Here is a 10,979-nt window from a genome sequence, read left to right on the forward strand (position 1 = left end):
TGGTGAGGCGTAGGCCGGGGAGACTGCTGAGCCCAGAGGAGGTAGAGCAGGACCATGTTCCAGCAGAGTCTGACTCAAACTGTAATGGAGCCACACATTTCCACTGCTGTAGTTTCACATCTCAGCTTGGAGAATGGCAAGGCAGCAGTCACATCACCTTCCACTCTTCTCATAATATTTTGACAATGCAACATCTTTGCCTTACATTGGATCTGATGCTTTCCCACTTCTGCCCCCTTTGCTCTTCCTCACTCTCACAAGCACCAAGCTCTTTCCCTGCCCTTGCACACACTGACAGGATGCCTTCCAGACTAAGGGACACCTGGAAGCTAAGAGGGCACATCAGCCACAGCCACCTGCACATATAGGAAACATCCCAGAGGACATGGTAATGCTGGTGGTATTCAACATCACAGGATGAACTTTGGCAAGCATCACTCTGGTTACTTCAGAAAAGTAGGCATGACACACTGTCATTTGACAAGAAACCAAAAATTCCGTGCTACTGCCAACTTGGAAACTGTGGACACCTGTAAGTGAATAGAAAATGTTCAATTACATGAAAAATGAGGCCAGACTGGCTGCAGTCACTGATATTATGCACTCAGGCTACTACAAAGTGCTGGGCAAGGGGAAGCTGCACAAGCAGCTCCCAATTGCGAAAGCAAATTTTTCAGAGGAAGCGTAGAGGGGAAAAATCAAAGAAGTTGGTGGTGCCTGTGTGTTTGTGGAATAGAAGTTTTTGTTTTATTTAATTTTTTTTAAATAAAGACAATGTGTAAAATGAGTCAGGGAAAAAAAAAAATAATCACCAGCATTGGTGGCTCAGTGGTAGAATTCTTGCCTGCCATGCAGGAGGCCAGGGTTCGATTCCCGACCAAAGCAGACAGTACTTTTAGGGAGGTGGGTCCATGACTCCACTCCACTGAGAACCCACCTGGTTGGTTCCCAGCACAGGAAGGACATGGACTTGCTGGACAGAGTCCAGAAGAGACCTACCAAGATAATTAGAAGGATGGAGCACTTTTCCCTGGAGGAAAGGCTGAGAGAAAGTCAGAACTCTCTTGCACTTCAAATGGAAAGACAGTAGACACACATTAAATATCAGGAAGAAATTCTTCCTGTCAGGTGGTGAGGCACTGGAACAAGTTGCCCAGAGAAGTTGTGGCTGCCCACCCCTGAAAGTGTTTAAGGCCAGGTAGGATGGAGCTCTGAGAACATGATCTAGTTGAAGGTGTCTCTTTCCACACTAGGGGTGCTGGAACTAGAAGACTGTGCCTTCCAACCCAGGCCATTTTTTGATTCAATGATTCTGATTACAGAATGAACATGTAACTCATTTAACACTCACTTCAGGAAACTAAAACTGACAAGTCTTTTTTTTGAGCTTGTAGAGTGGTTTTTAAGGTTTTGTTTGAGTTTTTCAATGGCTTCAGAAGTTGAATCAGCTTATGGGAAAGGAAAAAGGATGTAGTGGAAATGACATTTTTCCCTTTCAGAAATCAGGAACTAGTTAGTTCCAGCTCACCCTTACCATGAAGCTGTATTTTAAGACACATACTTTCTTGCCAAAATTTCTTCCATTTTCTTCTTGCATTTCTAAAGCACAACAATCTTAAAAGTCTGAAAAGTCTGAAAGAAAGAAATAATAAAGCCTGAGATAAAAACTCTCAGAACTTGAAATTTCTAGGAGTCAGCCCAAGATCCTTCAGAAGGGCCACTGACAGGCCATTTAAAAGGAGATCCACTTCTATTTCTTATTTAATATCTTGTAAAACTATACCAACAAGCTCTTTCTGTTTTAAAAAAGCAAGCAGTTGATTTTCTGATGTATTAAGGGTAATGCTTTCACTATGTCCTACTAGCAGGTTTTGTGAGAAGTCAGTTTAAAAGTAAGGTGTTGATTCTGGCACAGCTGACTCATACATGCCACTGTACATGGTGCTTATTTTACAGGAAAGTTCAGCTGACAAAATGCAAAGGGAAACTGAGTTAGAGATCTAAAATTAGCCAAAAAAAAAAAAAGCCTACCTCTTTTGTAGCCATTTTTTGTCTCAAGAACTACAACTACTGACACAGGTTTTATTATTTTATTAGTTTTTGTTTTGTGAATAAACATGTAAAAGACAACACAGTACTTTTAAGAAAGACACGCAATTCTCTTGCAAAGAGACAAAAAAACTGCTGTCGGACTCCTATTGTAAATTTATGACTTGAGGGGCTACTTAGTAAGAAAAGTTGACAGCATCCAGCACCTGGCAGGCAGATCAGATGCTCTTCATTTGCTTAACACTTAGAATTCTCTACTTCAGAGAGCAGTAGCATGGTTTGTATGGGAGGTCTAACCAGCCAAGAACTATTAAAAAGGGTGCTCTCTGAAAAGGCATTTTTCATTATTTTAAAATGAACAACGGAAGTTACCCATCTTTCTAATAAAGCTATAGACCACACTTACATGCACCTTAATCTGTACACTACCATCCAGTAGCACAAATACATGTTCAAGGAAAGACAATTTATTTGAGACAATTTTAAGCAAAATTGGAGCATGTACAACAAAGAACTTAGACAGGCTTTTGGCTTTCACATTGACTTCTAGAAAACAGACAATTATCTAGCCTTGCATAAAGTCTACCCATAAAAATTCTGCTGCCATGATTTTATTGTAAGGCAAATTTGAACATGCAGAGTAAACCTACACCAGCCACACTTCCTGTGATGCAACCATAGCAGTTCTGACCAGCCCTAGAACTCTAAAGCTGACATCAATAAATCAAAGTCATTGCCCTAGACACAAAGTCTCCTCCTGAACTCTCTGCCTGAACTTGAAACAGCTTTAAGAAGTCCTTACAAACATAATTGATACCATTAACAGATAAAAATAAAATGTCAAGCCAAATGCACAGTGAACCAAACATTAAGACAAATACATAAAATATATCATCCAGACTGGAGATCTAAGCAAAAGATCTTCCAGCAATATGAATCTAATATGCTACACCCAGTGGCTACAAGAACTTTATCTTAACATTTTTAATTCAGGATTTCACAGCTAGCAGGGAATTTTTAAATGCTGAAAAGAATGCAAGAGTTATTCTAGTCAATGGCAATTGTATCTGGCAACCAAATTGACTTTCTAAACATATGAGATAAGGAGAAAAAAGAGAAAGTAAAGAAAATTGCATTATGTTTCTCATTATTTAGAAACCAAGCCTCCAAAACAAGTATTTCTTTCCAATACTATCAAATTTGTAGAGAAACCACCTACACAGAATCCAATACTTCCTTTTACTGCAGCATACAAAATATGAACAACACAGCAAACAACCCTGGGGATGTGTTATGATATCAAATAAATTTCTGCAATCAGATATCTTAATTATATATGCATTTATACAACTTTAAAAGTTCAGCTGGGTTTTTCCTGGGAAGGAAGAACATCTTTACGTGGTGGCTTTTGGCAATCAAACACAGCTTTCATCCAAACACAGCTTTCATCATTCCATAATTCCAAAGGACTGTTCCACCTCAAACTGATAGAGACTTTTTAAAAATAAATATGAGATACAAGAGGAACAACAAGAGCAGCTTTCTTAGAATTGTCTCACCTACTCCCAAATGCAACATGTAAAGAAATATTTAAATAGGAAAAATTTGAACATACTTGTCCTCTAGGAACTGCCCATGTTTCTAATTATAAAGTTCCTTTTTCCAGAGTTACTTCATTTAAGTCTCGGCACACACAAAGAAATCAACCTATCCACCAAATCATTTGTATTTATTCTCACATTTTTTCACAGAACTGACTCTACAGAAGAAAATCAACTGCCTTTAAACCAGGTTGGAAAAGTATCAGCAACAATAAGTTGAAAAAATTTCCCCTGTAGAAAACAAAGAGAATCAAACTGGCTTCTACTGCACTTTAACCTTAATCAAATGAGATTGTATCTGAATGACAATAAGACATCCAACTTTGGCAGAAAATGGTACCTCTTAATTGACATTTGAATACACTTTGATATTTGGGGCAGCACAACACCATAGCTTTTGGTTATCTTAACATCAATTTCAGAGCTTTTGTCTGAGATGTAACTTATTTAAACAGAAGTAATGAATTCATATGTGATTTAAACAACGTTTTACACACTTAAAAACTGAGGTTTCCAAAAGGACCCAACTCTTCAATTTACAACACTTTCATCATTGGTTATCAAAATCAACACTATAGCAGAAGCATTGTTTTGTGGGGTTTTGGTGTTTTTTTAAAGCATATAAAGCAGAATTATTCAAGCACAATGAGACCAAAAAATTGCTATTTTAACATACTTATAACCAGGCCAACTGCCCATTAAAGGCTTTTTACGCTGTCTGAGGGCCCTGTGCATTGACAGGAACTCAAAGAAAGCATAAGATGCCCTTTTCTCACAGGAACAGAGCAAGTGTGCCAAGAGGAAGATCTTCCACTAAAGAGAAACGGAACTGTAGTTCACTTTAGAATTACAACATCTGTACCAGGACACTAGGGGGAACCTGAAAGCAGTCCACTTCAAAAATCTCTTGCACACTCTGATCCTGCCATTGACTCTAAATTTTCATTCATGAACAAGTGATTTAGATATACAAGGGAAGAGAAGCTTTGGCAGACAACTGAGGTCATAATGCTTAAACATTTTAAATGTAGTCATACATTGGGAAAAAAACATGGCATTCTGACAGCCTCAGACAGGAAGCTATTGTACAGCAGTACAGAGACCATCCTTCATTCTCTCCATTCTTGCAGTTCTTCCAGTCTTTTTTACTGAAGAAAATTTTGAAGCTGCATACTCAAGAAAATTATGTTAAACAAAAAGCAGTTGAAAAGGCTGCAATGCTTCTTTACCCTTACTGTTTAGGAAGTGAAACAAAGCAGCCTGAAGAAAACTTTGCTCTACATATTTGAAGCTTGTTTCTACTTTTGACTCACTCCATAATGGATGCAACTTTTGGATTTTCAGTAACACATGATAAAATGTTATTAGCAACTTACATTCACAAACATGCCTGCTCTCCTAAACAGAAGCACTCTGGGCACATTGCACAGTAGGGAACTACACCACAATTCAGACTTTTGGAAGCACTGTGTCAGCAGGTTTCACTTCTGCTCTGGGCGTTAATTTGAATATGCAAGATAACCCCACGTTTCTACAAATCCTTTTGGAAGCATAAGGAGACAAAGATAGGCATCTTGAGTTTTGAGATCTCATTAGCCACATTCACAGGCTAACACTTTATAAGGAGGATGGAGGAAGAGGGTGATAGAAGAGCGTTCACTAAGGATTTCCTAAAATTACCCCTTTTTTTTTAAATATTTTTTTACCTCTATGTACTTACCGATACTTTAAAGCAATATTACATTGCATAACTAAGCTTTTCCAAAAGCTCCCATATTCTTTCAGTTAACTATTCATGTTACAAACAGGTCTTACAAACATTTTCTACTGTTACTAATAGAACTGGTAACATAATGCATATTAATAAAGCACAAACATTTACAGTTGGACTCAAAGACCTTAAAGGTCTTTTCCAACTTAAATGAGTCTACAATTTCTATTATTCCAAAGGAGAGATATTGGTGCTTACACTATTGAAGTGGAACATCCTGAATATTTTGTATTAATTCTGAAGTATCAACTGAAACACAATCTTCCTAACACTAACCTCTTCACCAAGATTTTATGAACAAACAGCAATAAAGTCACAACACAAAAAATCCTCTGCTTAAGCTGCTTTTACAGGAAATTTATGACACCGCAAAGGAAAACTTTAACTTTTGCAAATTAGGAAGCCACTGAAGGGGCCACTTACAAAGGGTATTACTAATACATGATCTAAGAAGGCATGAATGTAACTCACCCACACTACACTGTCTTGACAATCAGGCACCACATCTTTGCAAAGTGAGCAGGCCTTCAATTACAGACATTCTCTATTACAAGAACAGAGATGCACACAAAAAAAGTCAGTAAGTATTTAAAACCAGAAACCTCACTTAGCTGCCAAGGAAGACAAATTGCTCAATCCTCAGCTTCTCTGTTGTGCTGTAGGTGTATGCTATAGCACTTTCTAGGATGAAAAGAAGACTTGATTGCTCTCACATGATGGTCTCAGAATACCATAACAGGATCACATCCAATTATCTAATTTAAACCAGGTAATTCCAGCTGTTTCATTACATCTAGTCTCTGAACAACTTTGATATAAACCACTGTTCTCATTAATAAGACTTCTGTCAAACTACCTGCTACAAGTAAGTTTAACACATTAACTTACATAATTTGTAGAGATCATTTAACAAAGATCAGCTTCCTCATCACTCATCAACTGCAACAAGAGCTTTGCTTCTTTACATGGGCTCACTTAGAGTCTTGTTGCTTCACTTCTAACTAACAGTTTTCAGGTTTGGATTTTCTATGATTTGGATTGATATAGGATTATTGACCTTTTTGTCATATAGAATATAAAACATGTAACTTGTTTTGAAACTTTTTGTCCCCACCGGTGGTGTAAAATTAGGAGATCACTGCTCATGCCTGTCCCAGAGCATGATCGCTGTGGAAAAAAAGGGTTATATTTATAGGTTCTTCAATTTCTGCCTTCTCAGAGCATAGGGAGTTTAGAAACACTTTCTTCGGTAATATGAACAGCACATGGCAGAGAGAACTAACAAAAGAATGTAGTCACATACAGGGCACATTTACATTTCAGCTTTTATTACATTACTATCTGCCTAGAATTAATACACTGGAAAGCAGCTGTGAGTCTCTGCCTAGAACCCACTTCACTTGGAGCTTAGCAACTCATGCCGAAGTTGAGAGATAGTAGCACAGTAACACAAGGAAGGGCAATGTTACTACTTAAAAGGAAGTCAGTTCCCAGTTATACATGAAGCAGCATATGAAACAGAAAGGCTGCTGAGCTGCAAATGCCTCCTTCCCACTTTAACCGAGAAGCACTGGTCTACAGCCACCAAGAAAACTCCCTATGCTGCAGTATAAGTCACTATCAATCCTGCAGGTATGTGGAGTAAGCACATCAATTTTTCAGTCACAAAGCCCATTTTTTTACAGAAAACATCCTGTGGGAATCCTTCAACATCACAGACTCACTGCTCACACAGAACAAGACAGTCAGTCACAATCCAGTTCCTTTGAGGCTGTCTGTCAATACAGAATCAATTAAGCTGGAAAAAGCCTCCAAGATGATAGAGACCAACCTTTGACCAATCATAAACAGATGAGGTTAAGGATAGAAGCTAGGCAAACATCACTCTAACAATGAAAAGCACTGGATACCAAATAATAAACCACAATAAAGGGAGAAAGGGAGAACTACAGCCTTATCAAAAACACCTAAAATGTGTCTCTCCTGCTTGCTGTTACACATTAATTTTCAATGGAACTCTCAAGAATTTCCATGACCACGGAACCTACAGAAGGACACCACCAAGCTCTGCTTTGCCCCATTTCACCTCTCACAATAAGCCACTTTCTTGATCATTACCTTATCTTAATGATTCTTATGTAAGCAGGAAGACATTTAAAGCAGTTCCCAGACTATTTTCCTCTTTTCTATCCGATACTTGACTTCAGGATCACCACTGGACTTAAAAATGTTTATTAAGGATTTGTTAGTGATATGCTAGATTTGTACTAAAGTGTTTTGATGTAGAGCTCTACAGGAGGCAAGTTCTCCAAATTAAGGTCATGTCCATTCTTTTCTCTAACAATACATAACTTCTTCCATTTAAATTTAGTCCACCTTAAAGATAAATATATACACATACAATCTGTTCACCACCAAAGAGCCATTGTTCAGCTTTCATTAAATTGTACAGCATATTGTATACATTCATGGTACTTGGATTTTTTTTAGCGACCCTCAAGACAGGAAGGAAATTTTTTTTTATCTTCACCCGAGAGCCTGTTTTATACCATAGCCCAAGTGAAGCTGGAAACAGGTTCTCCGTATCATAAAGTGGCCATAATACATAAATCTGTTTACAGTCTTGCTTGCAATTGATCCTCTGAGCTTGACTGCAGCAGTAATGCAAGCCACAAGACAGAAGCGAACATGCCATCTTGGAGGGATGTATTTCTTTACTCTTCACTAGAAATTCAAGCACGCTGTACACTAGTACTTTATTTCCAGAAACAAGCATGCATACAAATACAGATTCCCCTTCTGTCACTTCCAGAAGTACTCAGCTCCCCAGCCACAGCCCCCTTGGGCTCTTAACAGCTTCCACAGCACCTGACACCTGTACTGCCACTGCCCACGCCTATCCCCAGCTCTTGCTACCTCTGCAGCCTCTAAAACAAACTTAAACCTTTGTTTGAAAATACTGCAACCATTCTCTAGAAGCCATTTCTGAAAACAGATACACATTTTCCTGGGCCCCTGGTGCTCTCAGCACCACCAAACTTGTTATCTGTCTACAACTTCCCCCAGCACCTGGAAGCACCACTTGTGACATTACTAAGAACATGCACCAATGGCAATTTCAACTCAAGAGTATTCTGCAGCAACCTCTCACGGTGACGAGACTACAACTTTAGCTGTTTGAAAAGTTATTACCTAAGCAATGGTCATCAAGCATTACGCATTTCTTCCAAGAACAGCCAAAGACAAAATATGCCTTTCTCCAGAAAGCTGAAGGTAATTATTAGTGAATACATCAACCCCCAACATGGTTTTCAAAGTGAGACCTACTCTTCCACCCTCCCCCAGAGAAACCCAGCTATAGAGTTGATATATGTGGACTAGGAAGTAGACCTGGTTTGAGGATTACTGTTTTCACATGCAAATGCTCACCTTTACATTGCCTCCAGGATCTGGAACTTTATAATCATCAGCCTGGGCTACCATAAATGCAAATACAGTAAATACCCAGTCATACACCAAATCTCTGAATGTGACAGGGAGAAATTCATTATCTTATTTAACAAAGCAGCGTATTTCAAGTTATTTCTGTGTTAGGACTAGCTAAAATCACATATACCAAATGGCTTACAGTAAGTTGTCTCCATCACCAATGAGAAAACCACAATGAACTTTCTCGTTTGCCTGGCTTTTCAAAACCTTCTATCAATGCAAGCACAGAATACAAGTAGTAGGTATATTCTTTGACCTTGAGCGTATCAAATTTCTTCAGATCCCTATTTATATTTTGCCCTTCATTTATATCTTTACAGCAAAGGCAACTTACTCATGCTCAAGAATTAAAGCCTCGCACTAACATTATTTGGCTTCACTCAACAGAATATGGCCATCTTCCCCCTAAACTATAAGCCAACAGGCTACCTACTAAGCCCATCTCCACTATGCTAAAGTTATAAAGAATTGGAATTTATTTGTGTTCATAAGTGGACTAACTTCACTACATTTAATCACATCAAACAAAACATTGTTTGACAAATAACGTTTCCTATCATGTCAAAATAATTTGGTGGACAGCTGTTTCATTAAAAAAGTTAGCATCCTAGCCCTATTTATTTTTTTCTCTATCCTGGTGATAAAATTTTTTAACCTTTTTTTCTGTGTCCTGCTCTAAAGTCTCAAATCTATAATTTTACTTAGCCTAAACATGAGTCTTCATTCAATTGACTTTCAGGAAAAATACTCTCAACTTCTCAATAAACTGATCTTCTCCAGCTGAAGCTCTACCTAAAGCATCTGTGTATAAAAACAAGGCTCAAAAATGTTTATTCTTACAACACACAGAACCATGTACATTTACATATTTCAGTAAAAGCAGTCAAAGTTGATCTAGCAAAATACACTGCACAATATGCTGAAAAAAGCCCTCTGGTTATGTTTCTAAAAACATGTAAAGCAATTGCAAGCATTTCATATGGCAACAGCAGTTAAGGCAGGTAATGGATGGCAACACTGATGCCAACAAGCAAAAGAAAAGGTTGTTTTTTTTCTGACGTATATCACCAGTTTGAAAAACTCAAGAATTTCCACAAAAGCTTTAATTACAACAGCTTGTACAATACAGTTACAATAGTTTTAATCAAATTGCTTGTAATTGCAATCTAAAATTAAAGCTAGTTTTGTAAACTTAATTCATAAGCTGAATCATTATGTATCTGCAATTCAAATTCAAATATTAATTATAAGTATCTGCTTTATTTCTGCTTTATTAATTTCATTTTTGATATCTCTCAATTGCACACAAGCACAGCACAGTTAATAAAAAAAAAACAAGCTGAAAAAGGAAAGGATCCCTGCTACTCTTGGGTTTTATCACTTCCTTAAATGAGTCATAACAATCATCAGATGCTATCTGTTTGCTTTTATATAAACAGTTTTAAAATTCATGGCTGGTAGGGTGTAGCCATTTGACAAAAAAACAGAAGAATTTACCACTAACAGGAACACCAACTGTGGCTATTCAGTAAGAAGTTCTCATTTCCTTTTTTGTACACAATCTCTGTTTGGAAATATGTTTGACATGTTAAAGAAATGCATGTGCCTACATAACAGTATAACTTCACAATAGTGCTGCACAAGCTAAAGGAAAAAAATTCCAAAAATCAGTAGCCTAAAACAAGCAGTAAAGTTAAATACAATCTTTCCTATAGCTTTTTTTTCTTTAATAGAAACAAAGAAGCAATAAATCTGGCAGTAGTCTAAAGAATCCTACCTTGTTGCTTAAAATGTTAAAGAGTTTGCAATCAGTCCTTTGACTTCACGATATAGTCAGAGAACCCACAGCATACCTTCTTTTAAACATTCTGGTGAGCAACTAGGAAAGAAGATCCTCTAGTTTTGTACTCACCCTTGTAAGCACCAGTAGCATTATTTAGTTAAAATCCCTCTATAAAAGAGACAGAGATGAAGAAATTCCTAGAACATAGACTGAAGCCACAGTGTTTCCACCTGTAACAAACTAAGTTTACAGATATCACAAACAAAAAGGAAAAAAAAATAGATTT

General features: G+C 37.6%; 1 pseudogene; it reads left to right on the plus strand.

Annotated features, from left to right (window-relative positions):
* The first annotated feature begins 299 nt into the window (after positions 1-299).
* Positions 300-736, plus strand: LOC136556196 (large ribosomal subunit protein uL15 pseudogene; annotated as a pseudogene).
* Positions 737-10,979: the final 10,243 nt, after the last annotated feature.

The sequence above is a fragment of the Molothrus aeneus genome, chromosome 1 (assembly GCF_037042795.1).
Source record: "Molothrus aeneus isolate 106 chromosome 1, BPBGC_Maene_1.0, whole genome shotgun sequence".
NCBI classification, from domain to species: domain Eukaryota; kingdom Metazoa; phylum Chordata; class Aves; order Passeriformes; family Icteridae; genus Molothrus; species Molothrus aeneus.